The 24,738-nt window shown below is 36.2% G+C and overlaps 1 long non-coding RNA gene across 1 annotated transcript in view; it reads left to right on the forward strand.

Annotated features, from left to right (window-relative positions):
- The first annotated feature begins 19,401 nt into the window (after positions 1 to 19,401).
- Positions 19,402 to 24,738, forward strand: part of LOC144246006 (uncharacterized) — a 73,915-nt gene continuing 68,578 nt past the window's right edge. The window contains exon 1 of the long non-coding RNA XR_013339605.1: positions 19,402 to 19,481. This is a non-coding gene — a long non-coding RNA (uncharacterized LOC144246006). The remainder of the gene's footprint in view (positions 19,482 to 24,738) is intronic.

Raw genomic sequence — 24,738 nt, forward strand, 5'->3', positions numbered from 1 at the left:
ATTGGAATATCCTCTTTTCTTTCCCTTAATTTTGAGGTGTAAGTCTTCCAGCTGCTTCATACCAGAGTAAGCATGAAATACTACAGTTGATTAGGTGCAAAATGGCATTCTTTCTAGACCAAACACTGTTTTGTGGGTGTGCTACAGGTTATCTTCAAGGGGTCAAGGGTGTCATTCAAACACATCTGTAGAGTAACACAACTAAAAGTATTTTATAAGCACAATATTTTTTGAAGTAAATTCTCCTTTTTATGAGCTAAAAAGTATTGGACTATCTTAAGTGATATATCGTTTCTTACTAAGCAGATGAAGCTAGTTTTGTAGTTGACCTGAAATTGTTTCTTGATGCTTTCACTCTCTCAGCTCTAGGAAGAAATATTTTCTCATTTGTTTCTAAGCAGCACCATGCCTCTGTGTCACAGATAAAACCTCTACCAGCTGCTGATTTTGTAGTATTGCAGTGTGAAGTCTCCTAAGTTGCACTATGAGGAGCCTGCTGGCAGAGATAGCAGGACTGGAGCCATGGCATAACATATAAGTCACATCAGATATGACTGAAAAAATCCATCTTTGACAAAATCCATCCTATAGCAAATTGTAGACCATGCAACAGGAACTGGAGAGCAGTCACATTCCAGAGGAATTGTTTGCACCCTGCTCTCTCCTCCTGCCAAATCTATAGATTAAGGTGGAGGCACATATCTCTTCCCTACTCTTTATATCTTTGTTGATCATGTGGGGTGTTTGCATACAGGAGTGGGTACAGAAGTGGGTACGTGTGGGCCTGCTCAATTAAATTCCTCAGTGTAGCAAAAGCTTAAGTCAACATCCTCAGGGCATCTGCAGGAAACTGGTATTCTCTTCTAGGACAAGTGGGAAGTTTTAAAAGTGAAGTTTTAAAATGTTTGAACATATTTTTACTCAATCTTACACCACAACAGACCTTGTCAATGCAGAGACTCTTGACAGGATTCTTTGTTGAATTGAAATTCACAGTAAAGGTATTCATCATCATAGACTGCATTGATTCTATTTTTCTTTGTTTAACTGGTTGATGCCTTCTATCCATGACTTCACAGGTAGGTACTGATACTCTGTGTCATGAAATAGGTATCTGGTATAACTGATTTCTCTTGCAGAAAATGTTTTTCTGTTTTGTTTTGTTTTGTTGTTTTGTTGTTTGTTTTTTTTTTCTGAAGACTTTACTGAAAGATATTGTCTCTGTCTCCTTATGGTTTGCTTTTCTTCTTAATTATCCCCTGTATTATCATTTAGGCATTGTTCTATTAGACTGGTTTATCTATGTTAGTCAGTTTATCAATCTAAACCTCTCAAGGAGGGGTGAAAGGTGAAAACTGTCCCATAGGTTTTTCTTGATAGCTACTAAATAAACATATGCTTTTGGGCATGGGCATGTCATTGCACAGTGCCGAAGTTAAAGAGATTGACTGCAAGAACCAAGAGGGTAAGGCCCCCCAGGCAATCAGAAAAAACCTGCGAGTCAGTGAAAGTTCCTGCATTGTGAAGATATTCAATAAAGAATGAATATCCTTAAGTGCCTACACTATAACTGGGCACCATAGTAGGAAATAGCTACTCATGAACATTTTGTAATTATTTTCTCTGTAAGAGTCCTGGCTTGTTCTGTTTATCACTCATAACACCTTTTGTAGCACCTATCACTCTAAGATCTCTCTACTCAGCTAGCTAGGAATATATTCTTTGCCTGTGGGGTTTCCCTTCAATGATATATTAAAAAATGTCTGCACCTGCCATGAATACTCACATTCTGCTGTGCAGGAATGAATGAATTCAGGTTTCTTCTATTTGTCTTGAAACCCTTTGTATACACTACTGAAGTGTGGAAACAATGTCTTTACTTTGCATAGAGTTCTGCCCCACTGTGCATCAGTTAAGCTTATCAGCAATAAAATAAAGAAACAGTTTGGTGCTTAATGCAGCCCTGTGAAAGAATACCAAAAGGCCCTTCTTTCTTTTTTTTTTTTTTTTTTTTTTTTTTTTTTTTTTTTTTTTTTTTTAAAGCAGTTTTTCTACAAACACAGGGATTCTGGCTGTCATAAAAGGTGATGATGGGGCGTGGGGCACAGGTCAAACTTTAGATCTGGAGATGTAAGAGGCAGTCAAAAGACTACATCAAAGCCAGATAATGTTTTCTTGCTGTCAGACAAAAAAGTAAATCTACATGGCCATAGGCATTACCTGCTGGTAATCCATGTGAGACTGTGATGAATTCTGCATGTCATCTTTACTAGTAGGAATTTCTGCTAAGAGTTTCTGCTTCTGTTTCACACACACTAAGTCATGCAACCGGTTTATACAATATAGTACTGAATGTGATTTATTTTTCTATTTAATATTTTAGCAATTACTGAACTTGTAAATTTGTTCTGCACTTAAATAATATTTTTGTGCTAATTTTGTTTGTTTAATCTGTATCTTCAAAAGAGACACTAATTTTTGGATTTGTGACTCAGATTTTGACTTAGGGTTTTATCCGCATATTCAGTTAAATTACTAACTTGATATATAGAAATAACAGATGAAGACTTCATCATTGTAATAGAAAGGATAAATATGTATTGTAAGACTGCATTTACTCACATTCCTTAATTACTGCTCTTCCTTAATAATTAACTTATATGGAATTCTAGATATTAAGTAAATAAATAGTCACCAGAACACTAATTTTTTTGCAAAGATCTCACAATGCAAGATGAAATTACTCCCAGGTAATATTATGAAAATGTTATAACTTTTCAGGTTTCTCGCCAAAATCATTGTGCTCATTGTGTTTGAATTTTTGCTTCTCTTTTCTGGTGATGACCTACATGTGACTGACAGTTGACCTGAAAAAGTATTTCCCAGAACAGAAAGGAAGAAAATGTTAAAACAAAACATAACAAAATCATGAAAGAGCAAAGGTAAATCTGAACTTTCAGCAAATCAATACCGCTGTGTGGTATTCTATTAACACAATAAATCTTTTACAATGATAAGAATGTTAGAGAAAACACTATCTTAATACATTTATTGTCTCTTGAAATAAAGATTGTGGTAACAGTGAGCAGAAACATCAAGTCCGAAAATCACACCATCAAGACAAGAAAGTAATCTTGCAGCCTACACAAGAGTTTAAATTTTCACAGCTCTGTTTTGGCCCAATGCCTACATGCAATCCTGCTTCACTTCAGATTTTCATGTTAAAATCTGTAGCTTGCTGTCATGTAAAAATAGGACAAAAATGTCTTGCTATAGCTTCATATGCAGACTGTGTATTTTAAAGATCGCTTTGGAATATTTATTCCTTGGGGTACAATTTGAAATTTGAGCTAATGTTGTTTAATATACAGTGAATAATTAAAAAAAAGTCACCAAACAGAAATGACTGGGTATACAGTCCTAGAAAATCATATTTCCTATACAGTAGGCTATGTTATCCTTTATAGCTAAAACTTCAAGAATTAGGGTTTTGGTCCTCCATGCAATTTCCCCAGACTCTTTCACTTTCCATTCTATAACCAAAAACATTTTGCAGAGGCATCTCCAGCTGTCATATGTAAAGCATTTTTCTCATGAACAAATAATGCACAGGAATCAAACTGTCAAGGAAAGAATCCCAACAAGCCACATCAATGGACCTAAAGCTATGATTTTTCTAGTGCAATTTTGTTTAGTGTTTAGTGTAGTATGAAGTGTACATTTGAGGAATTGGAAAAGTCCAACAGCATAGAAATGCAGTGACAATTTATAATCAGGACTTTGTGAAAACTGTAGCATTAAAAACATTCCAAATTAAATGTAAGCATTTCAGGCACTAACTAGCTTTTGAAGAACTTTATAAGCAGGGTAAGGAAAAAAAATCTTTTTAGAATGTATGATAATGTTTAGGAGAATTCCATTTCTAGGAAATATGGGCTTGTGTGGTACTATGGAAATTGCATCTGAGTTCTATCCTCATATGCATGGCTTTTGCTAAAATCTAGGATAACTGTTTATAGGTCATCAAGTACAAGACTGGAATTCATTAAATAAAATGCCTCTACATACATCTGTCTGTGCCTTACATATTATATTTTATGGGGTTTTATATTTTTATATGCATATAGGTATATATATTTGTATTCAATCTGTGTAAATATGTAAAATATACCAAAGTGAAAATTAAAATGTACTGATATTTTTCTGCAGTGAATATGATTGTATCTACTATTGGTAACTGCATGTATGTGTAATATGTATATGTAATATCCTTTGTAATATGTAATTGTATTTTTTATCCTATCTTTCTTTAGTTAATTCTCTCTACCCACAAAGTCCTCTACTTTTATTATATTCATGCCCTTTGTGGACTACTTAACACATCATCTAATCATACTATCATTTACTAAAATTTAATCTTAACCTATAAGTAGGCTTATTTATAAATTTCAAAACTGTTTCTTTGTTTGGTTGGTCAATGACACTAATACCCTTTGCCTTCGTGTTATGTTTTAAGATAAACATCTTTGTGCTGGCTGAAAGGCTCCCTCTCTCAAACTTGGAAGATTACTTCCTTATATTGATAGAAACTTCCCCATTACTGTCTCCTTTTCTGGCTTCCTTTTTTCCAAACAATGGAAACACAATGGCCAGGTGCATCAACTGAGACCATAGCTTCTTATGGTAACTAGTGCTGTATAATTTCTGTTTACATCTACAGACCTATTAACCTATTTGTTTTGTCTAAATGTGTATTTCCTGTCTTAGGAGACCAGAAGCAGGCTAAGGTGAGATAGGCTGTGAACTATAGTATTTTTCAGTGTCTGGAAATGTGAATTCTTCTCATACAGCTTTATTTAGACTTTCCTGCAGAACACTTGGCATGTGATAGTTTGGATTTTATGCTGACCTTACATATTCCTCATGGAGTGACACATAAAGAACACTAATTATTTTGCAAAGATCTCACAATACAAGATGAATGACTGGTTTTTAAGGCATTGAGCTTCTCAATACTCAGTGCCTTTCCATAGGTGACAAGAGCTTGGTCCAGTTCCTCCCCTGAATGGCTCTGTCTAGCAATATGTAGAGCAGCAATAACTAGTTCCACAGTCACTCAGACTGTGTTATCATGTTGACATAATAATGACCATTTCTGGACAGTAGTCTGGGCAGGGCCACACTGCTTTAAAGGAGGACAGGCTAAAATTAAGCAGTATCTAAGTTAGGAAAAGGTGTGTAAACTCTTTCCTTACTTGGTATATTTGTAACCTCTGATAACACTGCAATATGATTAAAATTATATAGGCCTAACACCCAATAATTTTTATTTCTCTAGATCTGACAGTTTTGTGGTTTAACTCCAGCTGACGACAAAGCCCCCCACAGCTGCTCACTCAACCTCTGGATATGGTGGAGGAGAGAATTGGAAGAGTAATAATGACAACACTCATGGGCTGAGACAGTGTAATACTTAGAGAAAAAGCCACACTTGCAAGCAGAACAAAATGAGAAATTCATTCACCACTTTGTAGGGGCAGGCAATTGTTCAGCCATCTCCAGGAGAGCAGGGCTCCTGAGCTTAATGGCTGCTTGAGAAGACAAAGGCCATCACTCCAAAGGTTCACCTCTTCCTTCTTCCCCCAGTTTTACATCCTAAGCATGATGCCATATGGTGTGGAATGTTCTTCCCAGCTTCTTGAGCACCCCTAGCCTCCTTGCTCGTGGGGTGGGATGTAAAGCAGAAATGAACTTAGTGTAAATGCTGACCAGCAATAGCAAAACCATGCTTGTATTACCAATGCTGCTTTCAGCACAAATCCTAAAACAGCCCCCTACTAACTACTGTGAAGAAAATTAACCAACCCAAGCTGAAACCATCACACTCTGTGACCTATGGATCACATATCTTTCAGTCCAAAAGAACATGTTGAGATGAAGACTGAGAAACACTGTCACTTTGAAGGAAAATAAAGATATTAATTTTGGAATGACCTGTAGCTTGAACAATCAGTTAATAATCTAGATTTAAACATGATAATTAACATAATCATTCATAATCAATCCTTGCAACAAGTTCTGCTGACCTTCCTTACAGGAGAGAGGGATTGGAGGGGTGGGAATGGAGTTTGATGAACTACACAGAATCCATAATAAAAAGAATTATGACTGTGACTTAGGGAAAGGAAGAAAGGTACAAATGACAAGTATGAATGGAAAGTGAACATTATGATCTTAGCATATGCCATTCATGACTGACTTAAAGGTAGATAATTGCAATTGTCTGAATTGAGTTCCAAGTTGTCCTTAGATGGCATTTGAAAGCCAAATATAGTATTGTTTTATGTAACAATACAGAACAATAATTGAATGTATATTTTAAGGTGTATTTTCACGGGTGTGGCTTTCTGTCAGACTGACCCTTGTCACCTTAAGTACCTCATCCCAGTGGTGCAGGCTTTTGAGAGAATAAAAACTTGATCTATGTAAAAGATCAAACAGCTCTCAAAAAACTGTGCCACTGGGTTACAAAGTAATGGGTAACTTAAACAGACTTTATAGCGTGGCACACACCTAAATCACTTTCCAAGCACCGGGGCCTTTCTCCTCTGGGATCAAAGTATGACCCTGTTTCCTGAGTGACCACTCATTAGGACATGCAGCCCAGATAAAAGACATGAGTTTTTATCACTCAGAAAGTCACATGGCATCTCATGAACCAAACCCATGTCTTTAGTGTGTCTTTAATCTTGGCTTCAAGTCCTGATGGGTGGTGCCTCAGGTTAGCATCCTATGATGATCCCAGATCAGGCTGTCTTGTTTTTGTGCTGAATGAGCTCAAGGAGGTGAAACCCAGAAGAGAAAGCTCTTCTGAATATGCCTAGAAGTGGGGACAGTTGCCCACTTATACTGACACCATGCTCAGGCACAGCTGAAGAGTTCTGTCTGTGGAAAATATCCTGCTTCTACCCCTGAGGCTCTGCTTGCAAATTTTCCCCCTTCATGGAAAACCAGAGGCAGAAACACGGTACCCTTTGAAAGCATGTATGGACATCTTTCAGCACCCTATCACTGCTCATACAGTAATCTGTGTCTTCAAAATGTCATATAACCAATTTGAAAGATGATGAATTTGCTTTCTGCAAGATAAAAAACCATATGGATTGGCAATTCTCTGTATTAACAGAGACTTGCTCTAATTAATTAATTCTCACAAAGTTCAACGACTGCCAGATGAGCAAAATTAAAAATACTGTATATTTTCTTGCTTTAAATTTTTGTGAAAGTCTTTTGTTTGTAAGATGGATAATTTTTTAAGACAGCTCTTGCTTCCAAAGTCATTCTTGACCTCTGAGTAATGTTCCCCACAGCCAACACCATGCAATAAGGTTCCTCCCATTCATCAAGGTATATTGGCTTTCTCCCAGCCTTTTTTTGTTTTTTTTTTCATTTTCTTTCAGTTATCTGTTCTTGTCTGTTCCATGCTTCCTTTCCGACTTTCATCTGGCATTCCTTTACACTGCTTACACTCCTTTATACTCCTTTACTTTCCTCAGAACCCTCTACAGTCCATCACACAGAATCAATCTACATGAGCTTTCTCTTTTCTCCCCCGGACCCTCCAAGCTAACCACAGCCATGTTTTCTGTAGTCTCATTAAGTTTTCATTTGTTCCTTGGCTGTTCCTTCAGGTTTTCTTTTTCCTCCCACAAAATCAATTCCACAGCTTCCCCTTCCTCTCTGTGTTCTGTGATTAGAAACAATGTACTGTTAGATGGGAGGAAAAATAAACACACACACACATACACACACGCATTCAATCACAAGAGAAGCCATAGGAAAACTAAATTAAATGGAAATGCTCCTGTTGGCCAAAATATTTGCTATTAAAAAAACCCATTTTAATTACCATACTTTTTAAAACATTAGGGAAATAATAGTAAAAATAATAATTGCATATCTCCACAACATGCAACTGGTGAGAGCAAAACGAAAGTTAAACTGGAATGCCTCAAGGTGGTTCAGTGTTCTTGGGATCCAAAACACTTATTTGCTTTAATGAAAATTCTTTCTCCTCACAATGCAGTTAAAGGGATATAATATTGTGCCATATATTGCACTGATTTTAATATTGATATCATGTTTCCCAGTTCAGCAAAGTGCTTGCCCTTATCAGCTTCCTGGGACTAGAGTAGATACTGCGGCTACTTGGTACCCTATAAAATGGTATTTCAAATAGGCAGAGGAATTAATGAATATTCATAACCACTCCCTATGATTCAGGTTGGATATCATGAGGCAGCTACTTGCTGTGTGGTTTTGTACAATAGAATGTCAGCAGTTATAGAAACCTCTTGCTTACACAAAGGGTATTTGTTGTAAATGAATTTAAATGCAAATTGTTACAGAGTAAATTGTTTCTCTGCCTGTTACTTTTTCTGCTCAGGACTAGAATACTCAATTGTAATAAATAAAAAAGGCTGGTTCTCACAGAGGAATGTTATTAAAATGAAGCATGTATATATATTCATGAAGAAAATGAAAAAAGCTATTCCTAATCAGAAAAGAAGTTTGCAAAGCACTCTTTCCAAAGTACCCATTCACAGATACTTCAACAACTCACCTCCTGAAATCAAAATTTCTACATCCCTGTGTCTATGTTGACTAAGTGCAAACCCTTTTTTGTCCTTGTAGATATCAAACTTCATTTAATTTAGGAAAATTATACAGTCAAGAGTTGTATACAGCATTTTTCAGGCTATCAACTCAACAATTTGAAATATTTTCATATATATATATATGCATGCATGGGTGTGTGTGTGTATACACACAACATTAAGGGAATTGTGTTTCACAGAAAGCTGTCATCACAGATATTCACTCACCTGTACTGTGCTGCTATGGAACATCTGTGCTCACACAAGGCACTCCAGACCTTTCTATAGGGAGCTGCATTGTAGTGAAGGATGAAAACACAGTGTTTTATTTGCAAGGACAGCTTTCTTCTTCCATGAAAACAAGTGCCTTTTCTAACATTCTGAATACACACAGCACAGTACAAACTGATACTCCCCTTATTGCCCATTATTAAACTAATGCTGAAGTGATTGAAGCTTTCCATCAAGCTGGGTTTTCTATCTCAAAGCTGCTGAACCTTGGCTCTCTTTTCTCAAGGAGTTCCAAAATCTGAGTAGATGAACCACCTGTTTTGTTATCAATGCTTACCTGATGTTGCTGAAATGTACTGACTGTAAATACATATCACAACTTTTGACTATGCAGTTTTCCTTTAATACCAAGGATTTCATGCCTTGCCGGTTGGCTTTAGCATTTATGAAAATTGTATCAATTCAAAATCCCAAACAGAATACATTTATATCAGTACTAGTTAAGCTGAATGCATCATTTTCTTTTGGGAAACATCTCTCTTTTATGAGGGTGGAGAATGACAGAAATCAAAACATGACTGGGAGAAGTCCTTCTCATAGTGAAGGATAAATTAAATTGTAGCCATTATGATGATTTCCATCACTTCCTCATGTCTCATTAATTATCACTTTTACTCTTATTGATTCATGAGATCATATGGAAATTTTCAGTTTAATTTCTGTAGATAAATTTTAGGGCATATAGGACCATAACATATTATACCACAGTATTAAAAGAGGAAGCAAAAATTTGAAATAATATATAATAATATAATAATATTTGTGATCTGAGCAGCCCAAACATACTGTTTGAAGGATTCAGATAGAATAGCAGGCAAGAAGAAAATGTATGATGTAACAATTTTGATAAATTGTGTTCTAGCAGAATTCTGCTGCCTAGCCATAGATAAGCGTCGGCTATTCTTTGCAAGGAACCCCTAACTGCCTTTCTGCTCCTTCCTAAAGATGAGGGAACATACATACAGTTGTCAGGTAGTTGTAGAGAGCAAGAAGTTCTCCCCTGAGTGTACTTTTCTCCAAACGAAGCCATGCCACAGAGGGCTGTGGCTCTTTATAAGACTTGTGCCCCAAACCCTTCACCAGCTCTGTTTCCTTTCTCTGGACTTGTTGCATCACCTCAATGTCTTTCCTGTAGTGAGGGCCCCAGATTAGAGGTGTGGAGCCCAATTTAGGGGGAGAATCAGTTCCCTGGCCCTGCTGTCAACAGGAATTTTGATACAGATCAGGATGCCATTGTCCTTGGCTACCTGGGCAGACATACCCAGCCAGCTGTTGACCAGCACTTCCAGGTCCTCTTCCTCTGGGCAGTTTTCATGCCACTCTTCCCCCAGTCTGTAGGACTGCTTGGGGTTGTTGTAACCCAAGTGCAGGACCTGGAACTTTGCCTTGCTGAACATTGTGGCCTCGGGCCGTCCAGCCTGTCCAGCTCCCTCTGCAGAGCCTTTCTGCTCTTCAGCAGATCAATCCCCCCAACCAAACTGGTGTCATCTCCAAACTTGACATAGGGTTCACTTGATCCCTTCATCCAGATAATTGATAATAGTATGAAACAAAAATGGCCCCAATGAATATGTTCAAATATGCAAACTGGCATACATGAGTAGACCCCAACCCACTTTTTTTGTTTTGGAATAGCAGGTATTGAAATCACTTGGAAATCTAAATTTCTGCCCCTTGGTTTCTATTGGAACAATGAAAAAAGAGAAATTAAGAAAAGTGAGAAAATAGCACATTAATCTGTCTTTATGTTGGTAGAGTAACACTTAAAAATTTCAGTAGTGTTTTTCTTCATATACAGCTGCCCTTTCCAGTTAGAAATCAATATGAACTATCACTCTGAGGAACACATCTATGCAAAACTTAAAGTTCTAGAGAAAGCATGACCTAATTCAGCATTTGGTGAGCTCACACCCTCCAAGTATGTTCTGAATTGTTTTGGCAGCAGGAGAGGTGCACAGTGTGACTCCCAGGCAGAGAGAGTCCAGCACTGATCTAAATCAGCAAATGACCTGAAAGACTAAGAGATAGATCTTAAAAAACATCTTTCCTTGTCATATCCCCAAGTAAAAGCTTAAAAGATAATCAGCAAGGGCAGTTTTATACGTCTTTCTTATAGATATGTGATTTTTAGGACTACTTTGTGCTAATTTCACATAAGGAGACTATTATTTTAATGTTTTGCTAAAAATTCATTTTATTTTTTTCAATTTTATAAAATGGCCCCTGGAATTAAATCTGTTCAGAATAAAAGGTAAACAGCCTTAGTGAAGCATTTTCTCAATATGCTTATGATTTTCTCAGTTCTCTGAAGTTAAGGTGTCCTTTTACCACTGACATGATAAATAAATTATATTACTTTCTGACAAGAAATCCAGGCTACTTTTCTTTTTTTCTTCATCCTGATTTGGAACAAAATTTAGCTATTTTTAAAGGAAAATCAGCATGGCAGAAACAACAGGACTAGCATTCTCATTGTGACACTGCAAATTTTGATAGATACACTTTTAAGAGCAGTGAAATGTAGATGCTGTCCAGGCTGCCAAAACACTGGGAACATTTTAGAGTTTACAAAACAAATCTTCTTCCAGACCCCAGCCAGTGCAGACTCCAGCAAGAGAGCTTGATTTCTGTGACATCAGGTAACCTACACCCCAGCTGGAGAGCTTGTGGAGCAGCCAGTTGGAGAGCCTGGGAGGCCAGCAGCTCACCAGGTGAACAGCTGGGAAATCAGATGTCCTGGAAAGATTGGCAGTCTACTCTTCAGGCAGCTAGCTGTCAGGAGAGCTGCCCAGGAGGCAGAGTAGTTGGCTCACCAATCTATTTCCCTGTATGATTTCCATCTACATTAAAAAAAGAAAAAAAAAAAAAAAAGAAACAAAAAAAAAAAAACCAAAACCAAAAAAACCAATTCATCAGAATATGTTTGTATATGTATATATATATATGTATGTACATGTGTGTGTATATATATATATATATATATATATATATATATAATACATATATACACATTATATGATCTCTAATTTAGAGGTTTCTGCCTTGCCCTTTTGTTCCATCTGCCCCTAGAATTTAGTGCTTAACAAGCCCATTATTTGAATAGATGAATTTTTGTCAACACTATTACAGCTAAGAGGATGGACAAGCCTCTCTCACAGCTGTCATATCTCATTATTCCTTTGCTCCTTCATTCTTATCCTCCTTTCTATTTTTTATCTTCTTTGTCACTTATTTGTCTCTTGCCAACACATTTTCTTAGGTAGCTAGCTGTTCCCCTCTTGAAGTGTCCAAGGTTGATTCAACCATTTTGAAACCACAAAATTTATTTGGGGGGCAAGAAGGTGAGGTATGGATATTTCTTTTCATATCACTATGAGCCATCAATGTAAGTAAAATAAAGTCAACTTACAATTCATGCTATTCCTCCCAAGTTTTGGCAGAATATTTCTTAGCCCCTCACAAAAGTCACATTTGCTTTTCATTTAGCACCGTGCTTTTACTGTGCAGTTCCTTTAGTTGAAATCTAAAATAACCTTAATAAGGGGTTTCAGAATTTAATTTGATGTCAGTAGATCTATGTGGAAATGATCTGATAACATTTCTTATATTTTTTAACAGGAAATATTAAGTAGGACAGACTGTTTTTTCATAATTTTTCCCTTGACACCTTTAAGACTAACTCTTGAATTATAGAATCCGTGTGTGAGTATGAAACATTGTAGCTATGTCATCGGTAATAAAGAAATTTGGGACATTAGTCTTCAGGCTCTGATTAGAAAGTAGGTAAAACAAATTTTGTCTAGTTACTCTGAGAGGAAAAATTTTGCACAAAATCTGAGACATAATTTTAAAATCAGAAGTAGAAAGTTCAGTGTCTATTGTTTAGATGTTATTTCACATATCAGAATATTCCTACAGTAATATTTCCAATGTTTTAAAATTTAAATTGTTTAGATATACACAGCATTCTTTTTCAGACAAATGCAATATTTCTAATATCTGTATGTCAGACATGTTTTTTAATTTATGAATTTAAAAAGGTTCCAGAGCCACGCTGTAGAAGAGAAAAACAATAAATAACTCAAAAAAGTGGTGGAATATCATTCCATTTGGACAAACAGAAACTTCATCAGAAAGTGAATAAATCTGAGGGTGTAATATATCCAGTTATTCAGCTTTTCTTCCACTACCATACTCCTATTTGATTTTTTATCCATTTCTGGGTAACATATAAGCAATTCCACTGAAAGTTTCTCCACGCTGCCTGCCATCTGTCAACAAACTCAATTCTGACAGGAGTAGCCAGCATCTCAAGGGTGCAAATCAATTTACTGTCAGTGTTGGATGTGTTCCAGTGCATTTCCTCAGCACAGATGAAAGAAATTGTGTCAACTGAGCAGTGTTGCATATGTTTTTATCTGCTGTTGGCTAGGGATTGAGCTAAAACTACTAAATTCACTTCATTTAGAATCTCAGATTTTATCTGGTATGTACATAGCATGCAGTGTACAGGGAAAGGAAATCAATAGGATTGGTCAGCAATTATAAAAGAAAGAGACTCAGGCAGGTGTGGAAAGAAGTGATGTAAAATATAATTGTGAATGGACCTTGACAGGGAAGAAAAGCACAATGCAAATAATGGCAGATAAATTTCATCCCTCCCACAACTTTCCTGAACTATTTATTGCTTAGCAAACCAAGACTGCCATTGCAAGAACAAAATATCCCTTTTCTAAAGAATTGTGAATTATTTTCATAAAGCAATTCACCAGTATTCACCTATTATCTTTCTTTTCATAAAATTCAGGGTGTATTAAATGCCCCATTTCTAGGCACCTATCTCATTTACACCAGATGAATATAATCATTGATTACAACAGTTCAGAGCCTATAAATTTGACCTCTGTTTTACCTGAGCAATTAGAGCTAATAAAGGGCATACAGAAACTTGCCAAACATACATTCTTGATGTCTCCTTTGATAAGGAAAATGATCTAGAAGGGTTTGGAGACATGAGCATGTTAATCCTTGTAAATCACACTGCCACAGTTTCAGAAAGCTGTGAATCCTGCAGTAAGCCACATCTGAAAAAAGCAAGTTAGCTCCATCCCTAAAGTGGTAATGTGCGATGGATAAGAGTGGGCCGTATTTGTCACTTTTAAATGTTGGTCTTTCCATATATAATCTGACAACTTTTTCACAATTTGAAGCATACATTGAGCTCATTTGTTTTCGGCTGCTTCTATGTTCTGCTCCGGGGTTATTGCAATCTCACTTTTCTATTTGCACATTCATAGATTGGTAAAAATTTGCAGTATCAGTTTATAAGAACTTTACCTTAACTTCTATAAATTTTATTGCTAACCACAGGTGATGCTCTCACTGTTTTCATGCAAGACACTCAAGAATATTTGAGAAAAAATGTAAAGCAAATAATAGTTATGATACATCCCTTGCCAAATTCCTGAGTACTTTTTAATGAGTTGCTGACAGAACATGATTCAGAGAGCCCTTTGTAAAACAGCAAAGCAGCACATAACCACCAAACTCATGCACCTCTCTTGTTAGAATCTGCAGTAAGCAAGGAATCTTGGAATCATAGAAAGGTGTGGGTTGGAAGGGAGCTTTACATATCGTCTAGTCCAATGCTGCAGTCATGAGCTGGGACATCTCTTATTATATCAGGGTCCTCAAATCCCCATCCAGCTTGGTCATCCTGTGATGGGACATGCATTGTTCCTCTGAATAACTTGATAACTTGTTTCAAATGTCTAAATCTACTCTCTTATCTACCCTCTTTCAGTTTAAAAATATTGTCCCTTGTCCTGTCACTGCAGGCCTTGATAGTCTTTTTTTTTTTGTTTTCTAGCAAACTCCTTTTACATACTGAAAGATCACAATAAGTTGTCCCAGGAGTCCTCTCTTCTCCAGGATGAAGAACTTCAGGTTGGTCATCCTGTCTGTGTAAGAGAGGTACTATAGCCCTCTGGTCATCTCTGTGGCTTCCTTTGATCCAACAGGTCCATGTCTTTCTTCTGCTGGGCCCCAGAGCTGGACACAGCACTCCAGGTGGGGTCTTATGAAAATGGAGTAGAGGGGGACAATCACCTCCCTTGAGCTGCTGGCCACACCTTTTTTTTTTGTGCAACTCAGGATATGACTGGCTTTCCACAAGGATCCCCAAAAATGGTTTTCATGGATCCATCAGAGCTGTTATGAGTTACTGTGCTTCTATCCCAACCAAACTTTGCCTTCATAATGCCATTCCTTCTCTAAGATAATTTTTTATATCCCCATTGAGTTCACTTCTATTTGTACTATTGAACTGAACATTTCCCATGAGTTTCTTTAATGAAACATCTAACACTTGCCACAAATTTCTCACTTATTCTCTCTCCAGTGGTGGAAAATGTAGTGGAATACTTCACTTCCTAAATATTTTGGTTGGGTTTCTCTACTGTTCATGTAAATAGCAGCATTTCTTTTCAAGAAGGTGGCAAACTTTGTTTTGGGAATGTAAACTGTCGTGATATGTAATGCCTGTTCCAGCATTCATTGCAGAAACAACCTATTGGTCCAGAACATTATGCAGAATATCACATATGTATATGTCTCATACATGTGTATGCATATGTCATATTTTTTCTTTGATCAAAACCTGTTAAAGGACAAATGCAATAACACTGTCTGGAGATGTGAGATCATCCTCAAGTCTCTTTATCTCATGAATATCTAAAAAAATTGTTTCAGATCCTAGCCAAGACTGGCGACTTCACTGCTGCAAAAGATGAGAATAACCACAATCTGAACCACTTTTCACTCATGTACAAAATTCTCACCTTTGATTCACTTTTATTCAGTGAAGTTTTCAGAAACATACAAAATAGTTCACAGAATTAATCTTTAAGTAGGGAGGAAAGTAAGAGTGGAAAGTTGTTATTTCTATTTTTAATATTTGGCTATTATAGTTATTTGCCTAGGAAAATAAATAAATAACTAAGAAATTAGATAAGAATAAATGAAAGAAACACTTCACATAGCACACTGCCAATTTATGAAATTAAATACCTCTGGGTATAATGTACTCAAATATTGTGTAGAAGAATAAAAAGGAACCAGATAATAATGACTCAGAATATATCTGTTAGGAAAATCAAACCCTGTACTTTTGGATGCATAATCATCACTTCACTGGAGACATTAATTTATTTTTATAATGGATATTATATGACAGAATTTTCTGTGTGGACTGGGGCATTTTTAGTATACCTTTTAAATATTATGACTGGAGTAGAGCTAGACACACTATTGTAAAATACAAAAAAAAGTAACATAAAATATAGGTGATATTTGAAACAAAATTTACCAGAATTTAAGAGTGTAAAAGGATATCCCAGAAAAGTAGTGGATCCTTTTTGGTGCTTTCTTGATCACACATTGTAAGTTACAAAATTCTAAGAAAATAATTCAGAAAAAAATAAACACAGGCACAATAATGATCATCATTTGTATCTGGTTTCAGACTATCTTCTCAGCAAAAGGAAAGGTGAATTGATCTTCAAGTGTCTAACTGTGGATAACACAACATTAAAGTGAGCTCTATTTATGTGCTTTGGAGTGGAAAAAAAAAAATTAAGATTATCACTGTCTGCTAAAGAATGAGCCTGACAAAATGGTCAAACAATAGACTTTTGCAATGAAGCAAGTTAGATAAAAAGGAACCTCTTGTCATGTAAAACTACATCTTCATTTGTGTCTAATTATGGAATAGCAACAGGTGTGATTCCATCACCTTCATTAGAAATAAGGGCTTTGGTCATACCCAGAACCATATAGAAGTAGGACACAGCAATAGACTTATAATATATGTTCCCTGCTCCATGAGATCCAAGAAAAATTTTATAAACATTTCAGATATCATCGTTAAGCACCATGGATATATTTCTCCACCATTCATACTGGGAAATAGTTGAACATTACCACTTTCTTGTGTGAAGAAATTCTAATTTGTAGTTAATGAATGTGCCTTTTTCTCTTTAATGTCATGCCTTTAATATTATATGTATGTATGTGTGTGTATGTGTGTGTGTATGTCTAAAAATATATTTAATTTAAGATACATTTAATTTCTGGAGGTTACTTCTCAAGATATTTATAAAGAGCAATAATATCTTCAAACACACTTTAATAATTTTTTTAAAAGTCTAGAATATTAATTTATGCAAAAGCCGGTCAATTCCTCTTACATTCCACCACATTTTATAAGCAGAGCTATTAATACAGAATGATTTGTAGCACTGGAGGCTTAACATCCAGTTTCTTCCCCTGCACATTTTTGAAGTTCTTATACTGCTCCGAAGCATTAGACAAGCTGCCATTCTCCAGAACCTGAAACTTAAATTTGCTAACAGGTCCTATGTTTTTCCAGAGTCATTGGAAGATTTGCCTCTTATCACTACTCTTCAGCTGTGGAGTTGAAAAGAACTTGTAGAATCTGCAATAATGCAAGCTAAGCAAGGTTACTTTTAGCTTCATTATCTTCATGCCTTCTTAAAAATGGGGAATGCAAAGTTATTCACCATCGAAAGCATTGTATTGTCATGGTCTATAAATGTGTTTGCTGGCTGCATACTGTACTTTCTTTATCTGACCTTGCTCATTCAAAGATGCACTTGTTATAGTATGTCAGTCACTAATGAGGCCTAAGTAATTGAGCCTGATTGAACTGGCAAGATGCTGCCTAATTATAATGATAAATGGAATTGGCTGATCAGCTATGGAGGGTGAATGGCATGGAGAACATTAAAACAAGGTCACTCTGTGAAGGAGAACCACTTTTTGCCTTTTTTTTTCTCTTTTATCTTTTTTAATTTTTAATTATTTTCTCCCTTTACTATGGCCCTCCAAATTCAGACTCTTCATCTCTTTGTCATGCTACATAGCCAGGCACTCAGTGTTTAACTGTACTGGGACTGTTTAGGACTACAGCACTGTAGACCACTCCAGAAGTGATCACCTCCTTTCCCTAACTATACTTGAAAATGCATATGGAAAATCCTTACAAGTATATGAGGGAAGAGTTAACAGGTTTTAGATGTTCATAGTTACTGGATAATATCATCCACACTCATTGTCCCAGAGAGGAAAGCTTATTGTTTTTAGATCGGATGAATGAGTTCTAATTTATTTTTAAAGAAATCTTTCATTAATGTCAACAGCTTTTTATGTTCAACTCATTTCAAATCTGTGACCAGAACGAAAGTCTCAAGGATCTCTTAGGAAAAGTTCCATTTTGTGGAGTGAGGTATTGCCTTCTTATCTCAGAAAGAACCTGAAATGTCCTCATAAGGAGAAGTCAGAGTTTTCTGGGTTTTTTGAGCAAATGTTGTACTTTACATTCCACAAATCAATGACACTGAGGGGACCTCCTTCTGAATATAAGGAGGATAAGGAGATAGAAAGAACTGGTACAACTTTACCAAGGACAGGTTTTGCATAGCAATCAAATTGACTTTTGAAATTAGAATAATTTCTCTGTGGACCAGGGGAGATCAGTGGATATTTTACATTGAGTCTAGGAAGGCCTTTGAAAGAGCATCTGTAATTTCTTGGTAGCCATGTGGTGAGATATAGATCAGAGAACAGTAAAGTGGGTGGACAATTGAATGGACTGGAGGGCTAAAAATGTTGCAAACAGGGGCAGAAAATACAAATGTTTTCTAGTTAGTAATGCCGTTCTTCAGTCATGAGTAGTGGGACTGGTACTCTTTGCTTTAGGTGTACTTGTCTTCATCCCTTTTTCTGAACTTGTTTTCCCATAATGACCTCAGACCTAAATAGCAGCTTGGTGTATTTAGCCATGTCTCCTGGCTGTACCCATGTTTTGCAAGCTGATAATTAACCTTCTTAGCAGCAACTCAATCTATGTTCAGACCCTGTGAGATGATGCCAACTGGTGAGGGTAGAGAGTGGGAGAGAGTCACCCTGGGCTTCCAGATGTCCTCCATTGTACACAAAGCCTGCTCCAGCTGCCTTCTGACACAGAAGTCTAGAAAAGGCTTGTAGTAAAAGAGCAGGAAAGACTATGAGTGCTGCCCAGAATGTGTATTTGCCATTGAACCATGGCACCACCAAAGGTACACTTCCACCTTCACTTGGATGCCTCTCTGCTGCTCTGCTGAAATGTTATTGGACATACATAGACACAGCTATCTGAAAAAAAAAAGCCACTTGCAAAAATAAGCCTTTTTACATAAGGAGAGTGGTAGATGGAAGGACTGTATGATCCTTCCCCCCTCCCCTCCCACCATCTCTTTCTAATGTAATTTATAGATTAAGGAACTAGTTCATGTGTGTTTCAAACAGAAGTTGAGAAGAGATAGAGAAATGTTTGAAATAATCCTTTCAGAGTTTTGTGTGCCAAGTAAACTCAAGGAACAGGGCAGAAGATTATGTCAGATGGTGGGAGGCCACTTAAATGAAGATCATTGAAGCTGAGGTTCAAAAACTTCAAGATTTAATGAGTCTCCATGGGTAAGTTTACTTTATAATTGCAGATGATATTTAGACGAACAGGACTAATTAGAATTGATTATAAATGTGTTTAGGCTTAATTGAAAGTAAGATTTTCTTATGTTAAATTCAAGATGACTCTCTTTTAATATATAGAGTTTAAGTAGATGTGTAGAACTAAAATCTGATATCCATATGTCTTCTGTGTATTAGCCTTCGTGTTTCTTTTCTATTTCATGTTAAAATAAATTTAAAGAATCAAATTACTTTTGGTCTTCAGGCAATTGAAATTAATCTATAAATATTTTATTTCAGAACTGGTTTTAGTACAAATAATAAAGAAAATAAATAAAATGGAAAAAATCCCTGGAGACCATATAGCTTTTTGAATGGCTGTGTTTGTTAGCTTAATGTTTGTCACCCACTACAGCTATAATATATATATATAAGCTCTAAAGCTTTTAAATTATTACACATATAAATGTGAATAATATTAATAGGTACATTCTATTATTAATTGAATTTCTAATTATTATTCATAAGTTTTGGGATTTTTCATTAGTATTATGGACTTTTGATTTACATAGTAATGTTATTATGTCTCATAATTAGACAGCACATAAACACTGTTCATAACTGATGAAAAGAATGGTTCACTACCTCCTTATTGCTGAATTTCAGAGTGATTAATAATGTGCAGCTTTTACAATCTGGGAGTCTTCAACACAGCCAATAACTTTATGGGTGCAACTAAGCTTTGTATGTTAAGTTTCAAAAGGTTTGAAGAGCTGATCAAATATTGCAGTGTTTATTGGAAAGCAAAGCTTGTTCTTGTGGACCTGTATCTTGTTTGTGTTTTCTCACTGGAGCAAAAGGGGAAGAGAGAGACAGGTTGGACATTTATTAAAAAGATAAACAAGTTTTGTCTGATTAATTTGCTAGGATATGGGTACCATACTTCACCAATGAAAGACAAGTGGTCAGTAATGAATTTCTAATTCTGTCATTTAACAACTGGGATGTATGGGAAGTAAAAAAGTTTGTAGTTGTTCGGAAGTAGAGCAGTCTGTCATTGAAGCTTCCAATAATAAATCAACATAATGTGGCTGATTTAAGAATTCACTTTTTAAACATTTAGGACTCTTATGTACATGATAACCTGATCAAGCAATCAGCCATCTGATCATGGCTATCCATGAAAAGGAGTGTACCTGCATATTACATTTTTCATAAGATATCACAGAGAAAGTTTGGGCCAGCTGGCATTCCTTGTCCACGTATATTGTAGAATATTGTACAGACATAAAGGGAAAATGAAGCTCCTCAGGTGTAAGACACCTAAATTGAAGTGCCTACATGGAAGTAACCATGCCTGGAGTAGACATCTAAGATTGGATTATAACCACTACATTCAAAGATTGTATTCTGAGAAGCAGCTCCTAATACTCCCCTCATACTAGTTAATTAAACCTGCCTAGGCAAATTCCAGACACTGAGGTCACCTGGAAGAGACTGTCATGTGTTCATGCCAGTTCAGTGTCTGGTGTTTTAAACTACAAATTGTCTACTGTAATGGTATCTGTACCATTTTAATAGCTAGACTGTCCTGTGAATTGTTCAAGGCTAAGTCAAATTAATAGCAGAAATTGTTCTAAGTGATTGTTGTTAGAAACATTTGCTTCCCATTGGCAGAAGCATATCAAAATCTGTCTGAATTTATTGTGATACAAGTGAATTGCCCTATAGAGTCCTTCAGACTTTGCATGTTAGAGTTCCATTGCCTTTAATAGAAGTCTAGGAATTGAGATGACATGAAGGTGCCTACCCTAGATGTTGGAAATTTTTTGCTTATTTGTGAGAATAAAAATTTAAAATTTAATTGAAGTTATTTATTAATGCTTTCCAGAATGACTGTATTATATCAGTAAAGTTTTAGTCATATACTTGTGGTTTTATCTCTTACAGTAATTTAAACTTTGGTAAATTTGTCCTCCTTAGGAACGTGGACTTTGCCAAAAAGCAATACATTTGGGCAACTAATTAGACAAAATATTGAAGTAAATTAATGAAATGAGATAAAAGGCTATTGGGATAAAAAAATTGTACATGTATAAACACACAGCACATATGTGTTTTGGGGTAGGAGTCTAACTTTACAATAAGAACTGTGGAAAAAAACAGAGAAAAAAAATAAAAGTTTTCATTTCTGGTTTTCATCAAAAGAAAACTGAATTAAGGTTAGCTAGAAACTGAAAGAAACAGAAAGAATCTTTATTTCAGGAGCTGATAGAGTATGGCTAGATTGCTGGGTTTCTGTATAACCCTATCAGAGTTAATAGAGCTCCATGTAGCCAAACAATCTAGCTGAAAATGGTACATTTCTGGGTTATGGACTATTATATGCTATTTCAAGGGATGGGATGACTTTGTGGTGAGGGAGAAGTAACATTAACTGAAAGAAACCATTCTGAAAAAATACATACCCCCCCCCCCCCTTAATTAATAGCTATTAATCAATAAAAGGCATCTAGCAAATTAAAAATTATGCAGCTGAGAAGATACAGATGGTTCCTGTAGAAAAGGAAAAACAGCTAAGGCAGAAAAAAATGAATAGTAAAATAATACTTGTTAGCAGTTTGAATTAATCCTATGGGTTTTTCTTCTATCCTTTTGATAAAATTTAGTGAGAAAATGTTATGGGTTATTATCCATCACTTCTTTCAACATTATTAGCAGCTTTCAAAGACCTTTGAAGAAAACTGCATGTAATGAAGTTAATAATACATATATTTTATCCGTAAAGGTTACATCTGTCTAGCACTTTAATTTTTCCACCTCTTACTTATGTGGTGGTTAGAATTACAATGAAAAATCATTAGATCAGGTATGACTCATCCATTACAGCCTGGAGAAAAGTCAATATTGACACTCCCAATGATCTCATATGCACCTTTCATATATAATTTGTTGATGCTATTATGTATCTGTGATCCATGCTTCCCAGGGAGGAACATCCTCTAAGGTTAAGTTCAATAATCTTCGCAAGAAAAGATGATTGGAAGACCTGAATATACCTAATAAATTTTAGATTAACAGACAAGATGACATTTAAGCACAAGATGTGAGCAATGATTAAAAGAACATTATGAAGAAGGGAACATGCTGTGATTTCACGATTGTGTCATCTTTTCAACGCTTTAGGATTATATAATGATCCTTGAATATTTGCTTCAGCTACTCTGGGCAAAAGAATCCCAATGACAAAAATTTCCTCTTACCAAAGTTAATAGTTTCAATTCTTCACCTACTCTACTAATCTTTGGCTAACATTTTTGCAAAATAGGAATAAAACTGAGTGTTCCATTTGCATATAGTGCTCTGCTCTGACATCCTCTCCTTGTTTGTGGTAACATGGTATATATGACACAGGGAAGTTTAAAATCCTGAGGGAAGCTGGGAAGGCAAGAAGAGTACAGACCCTGAATGTCACTAGAACAGACTGACTTATTCAGAAGTGGTAGAAAAGATCCTGTGAGATGCAGCTCTGAAGGGCAGAAAAGCTTAGGAGTAATGTCAGATCTTTGAGAGCAAACCTCCTCCAAGTACAGGAATGATGTGTTCCAGAAAGTAAGTAGAATTGCCATGAATAAACAGGCATATTCATGATTAACCAACAAAAACAAACAAACAAACAAACCCAAACAAACAAACAAATACATCAAGTAGAAGCAAAGATAGGGTATAATGGAGGCATACAGAAACATTGCCTGGTCATGCAGGAATGCTGATGGAAAAGTAAAAACTTGAGTAGACTTGAAGGTGGCAAGGGATGTCCAGCGTAAAAAGAAGAGCTTTTGTGACTGCACTGACAGTAAATACACCAGCAATTAAAACATTGACTCACTGCTGAAGGAGGTGAGAGACGTAGTGACAGTGAATACCAGATGAAGATGGGGTACTCAATGCCTTCTCTGATTTTCACCAACAAGGTCTCCTGGGCCTCTCTGTTTGGAGACAAGGTTGCAGAAGGAGAGAACCAACCTGCAGCATGTGGAAGTTGAAGTCAGGGATTTTTAAAGAGAGTTTGATTCACACTAGTTCATAGGATTTGGTGTGTTGCACACAAGTGTACTGGAAGAACAGCACTAGGAGACAAATACTTTAATAGTCTTCAAGCAGTCTGAGGGAAATTGAAATAACTGAGTTTTTCAGCCTCACTTCAGTAGCTGTGAAAATTACAGAGCAACTCTTTTTGGAAGCAATTTTGGCACTCGTGAAGAAACTGACTTCAAAAACGAACCTGGACTGACATATAGCAGGTTGAGTCTTTTGCTTACTTTGTGGGATAAAACTACTGGATCTAGAGAGAAAGAGGAATGTTGATTTTCCCTTAGTCACAGATAGAAAAAGGGACTTTAGTGAGGTTTTCAACATAGTCTTCTCTAATATCCTTGTCAACAGGTTTGGACATGATAGCATACATAAATTTATTACAAAATGAGTGGAAAATATTCTGGACTGTGCAACTTGGGGATTGTGCAATCTCCCTGGCAGCAAGTTACAAGTGTAATTCATCAGAATTCTTGCCTGGGACCTGTTAGTCTTGTTCAACATCTCTATCAGGGACCTGGAGGAGGTAAAGAAGTGCACTCTTTTGTCGAGTTAGAAGACCAAGGTTGAAAGACCAAGCTGTATTTTCGAAGGCAGGTCTGCTGTTCAGAAACATAGACAGACTGAAGGCAAGGTCTAACAGGAACCCTATTAAATTCATCAGTCCTCTACCAGGAATGGACCAAAGAGTAGTGTGGACAAATTACTCTTATTGACTGACTAGGTAAGTATCTCTGAGGCAAGGACTTGGGAATCCTGGTGAATTGTCATTGATTAAATAGAGTCCCATGAAAGTCATAGCAGGTGCTAAGCCTGTGCCTCCTGGCAGTGAAAAAGTAGCATTGATTTCCTCACAGTTAAACTAAAATAAACATTTTTAATATTGCATTTATATAACGAATATAATTAGAAATACTTAATGAAAGCAGATAAAAGAAGTGTTCTCATCTAGAAATGGACATTAAGCTCCCCTGAAATAAAAACAAAAAAATATTTTCATCCCAACATCAAAACAAAATATGCAGAAAAATATATATCTGCCTCATAAAATGGTCAAGTCTTTGCTTTGTGCTCACCAGAGATGTTCCTATTTCCCTGAGTTAAGGTCACCCTTGCAACAATTACAGATTTTCTGTTTGGTAAGATTAATAGATTGAACATATTGGTC

The sequence above is a fragment of the Lonchura striata genome, chromosome 3, assembly GCF_046129695.1.
Source record: "Lonchura striata isolate bLonStr1 chromosome 3, bLonStr1.mat, whole genome shotgun sequence".
Taxonomy (NCBI): Eukaryota; Metazoa; Chordata; class Aves; order Passeriformes; family Estrildidae; genus Lonchura; species Lonchura striata.